The sequence below is a fragment of the Hylobates moloch genome, unplaced genomic scaffold (assembly GCF_009828535.3).
Source record: "Hylobates moloch isolate HMO894 unplaced genomic scaffold, HMol_V3 SCAFFOLD_8142, whole genome shotgun sequence".
NCBI classification, from domain to species: Eukaryota; Metazoa; Chordata; class Mammalia; order Primates; family Hylobatidae; genus Hylobates; species Hylobates moloch.
In genome coordinates this window covers 1-3128 of record NW_026660417.1, presented here as the reverse complement: position 1 = coordinate 3128, position 3128 = coordinate 1, and the positions used below count along the sequence as shown (strand labels likewise).

Genomic DNA, 3128 nt, shown 5'->3' with positions numbered 1-3128 from the left:
GTCACATAATTTTAAGACCTAGCTTTTTGAGGGGCCATTAAATGCATCCAATAGTACTACACTGTAACAAGCACTTTTGCGAAGTTTTAGTTCCTGCATATTCAACAAATGTTGAATAAATGAGATGAGGCAATTTGTTCAAGGATATATCCAGTGAAAAAAAAAGCTAAATTTTGCTGTCCACACCATTTACTTTATTTTACCCCATTAGAGATAATAAAGACAGTAACTGTCTGCTCTTCCAACCGTATGAGAGAACTTCCTTAAAAAAATTATTCTAATGATGATGTTCATGTATAACCAGGTATTATTAACCACGTAAATAGTAACCCACACTAATTCAAAATCTCTTTCAATTGTTCTTTTAAGTAAATCTCATTGCTCATTCACTCACTATTCTCCACCTTTCTATTTTTTGTCCTTTAAACTCCTAGCTTCTCCCCGCTCAGCTACTCTCTTCAAGAATGCTCTCCTATTGCTCTTCCTGTCACTGTCTCCTTACCTAACCCTTATACTTCTCTATAGTAAGAACTCAACCACTTGCTGAATGAACATAATAGAATACTTACCAAGTTTTCTTTTTTGGAATTACTACTTCTTCAATCCCTAATGTAAAAAATAAAACATGAATCAGTTTCCTAGTACTACAATGGAATCCAACGTGTTGATATAAAAATAGAATTCAATATATTTTAAAATATACCTGTTATATCAGTTCCTTCAACCTTTGAGCGGGTTGCACTACCAGAATAAAATCTGCAAAAAAACCAAAGCCTTAACGCTAATAGTCATTAATGAAGTACCCAGCTCACCTCCACCTATGTGTACTTTGAGCCCAAATTCTCCAATTATCACGGATTAAACTGGATAACTCATGTCAATGAATGCTCAGAAGACAGTCTGTACAGCATGTTCAATATCATTAACGAATGGATACAGGATATGGACAAGACGATCAAAACTTTTTTTTTTTTTTTTTTTAGAGACAGGGTCTTGCTCCATTGCCCAGCCTTTAGTGCAGTGGTGCAATTACAGCTCACTGAACCCTTGAACTCCCGGGCTCAAGCGACCCTCCTGCTTCAGCCTCCTGAGTAACTAGGACTACAGGCATATGCCACCATGCCCGGCTAGTCAAAATTTTTGGAAGCAAGCAATCTCATTACATAAATGGCAGACGGGGAGGAAAGTTTTTAATAGCACTTGAACAATCTGGTTTGAAATGCAAGAACTTTCAACTTCAGGAACCCAAAACACTATGATATTAAAAAGAACAATTCAGTGAGCTCTTGCTTCTATACAGATACTGCCCTGATCAGAAAGGACTACCTCACTTAAAGCAATTACAACATAGGGAAGATCACCCATGGCTTCTCATTCCACTTCTTTCAACAATCAAGAACGTACCGAATACATAAGGGCTGATTTAGACTTGGAATTGCTGATATTTTCTATTTTCAGAGGTTCAAAATGAAATCCTTTTTAAACCAAAATATAGAATCATCGGCCCATGACTGAGTTTTTAAGTGTTCTGTTTAAGTGTTCTGATCACACTAAAAACACAGTCAACACACCACACAGATAATGTGCACGGTTAGTATTATCTTGTGTTTCCCCTTACTAAATGGCATCAGTAACATTCAAAAAATTGTCAAGATGTGATTGCATAGAAAGATACTTCCTCCAGTAGTATCTGGTTTCAGGTATCATTTTAAAACAAGAATACCCCTCTATGTTAAGGACATTTCAGAAAGAGATCAACTCTTTCAAGTCACACTATTTGTTTCTCATGACCTTAAAACAGAGATCAGTTATTTTAAGAAGGGATGCTGAAGGAGAGATTCTACTTCAGGCAAACAAAATGAGTAGAAAAATGCTAATGATGGCTACCAGGAAACGGAGGACTGGCACTGAATGGTAGCACAAAGGTTTCTGCAGTATCAGATGGAGTGGTTTCTGTTTTTCGAGGGGAACTAAGGGAGAGTACATATAAAAAACATATTGTAAATTACATATCCCACTTCTACCTCACAAACTTTTCGGATGGTTATTACCAACTCCAGTCTGCAGACGAGGAAATCTGTCTACTATCATCCAATTAAGTGAACGGCAAACACTAAAAATAAAATTAGGCTTTTAGCAAGTTTCCACTACAAATTACTGCCTCTCATATTCCCACAATGCCACTGTTTGTACTGAGTGAAAAAAAAAATTACACAAATAGGTCATACATGTTCCAAGCTATAACTATCACAGATCAAAAGGGCATGGTCACATCTTTCAGACTTTTCTGCTTTTATGAAAACCTGATCACTTCTTTGGCCAAAGTCCTCACGGTGGCGACCAGAGACTGCCTTTTATTTGGGAAGATCTTGTACGGTCTCCTCGCTCCTCCTCATTGGGTTAAAATGAGTAATGGCGGATAATTTTTAATTTGGTGTAGTGTTGCTAATAGCCACACTCACTGGAACGCAAGCTTCACGAGAGCAGGGTCCTAGCTTTGCAGATGCTGTTAACTAAAGAATATTGCAAGCAACCAATAAGTATTTCTCTAACGAATAAATGCGTTGCGAACCCTATTTGAAAGGGCCACCTCCGCGTACCTGTTACGGCCGCGCATGAGCAAACCACTTCATCGTGCCTACTTCCACAGCCAGCTGGGAAACATAGGACTAAGGTAACTCTGCGGTCTTCTTCGCGGATACCCTAAGCGTCTCTTACCTGCAGCTGCGTACCTGTTCACACAGACGCGCCCGCCGACCCGTCAGCGGCTGGCCAAGCCAGCTGCGGAGCCGCAGCCAGCGAGCAGCAGCTACAACCGCCATCTTTGACTTCTCTGCAGAGCATGTTGGGAAAGCGTTCCTTGACCTTCAGGAAGGTGGGGCGAAGTGGGCGGGGAGCAGGGAACAGCTCCGCTATTGGCTGAAGCGGAAGAAGACGGAAGCAATCATAAAATGGGAGGGTGCAAGCTCATGGTTTGAAAGACTTTGTCACGGAACCTAAAAGCTTTATACACCCGATTTGCCTCGGAGGAATTTTTCTAAATGATTATTTTGATGTCTTATATATCTTTGATTTTTCTCAAAACAAAAGAGCGAGCAGAGAGTCGTAAAACTATTTGTTCCCCCCCC

The 3128-nt window shown here is 39.9% G+C and overlaps 1 long non-coding RNA gene across 1 annotated transcript; it reads right to left on the bottom strand.

The window, feature by feature from the left end:
- Positions 1–36: 36 nt before the first annotated feature.
- On the bottom strand, positions 37–2839 carry LOC116465685 (uncharacterized). Its single transcript, XR_004247249.2, has 3 exons — positions 2719–2839; positions 704–756; positions 37–606 (listed from the first exon to the last, which is right to left on the bottom strand). It is a non-coding gene; the product is annotated as an uncharacterized LOC116465685 (long non-coding RNA).
- Positions 2840–3128: the final 289 nt, after the last annotated feature.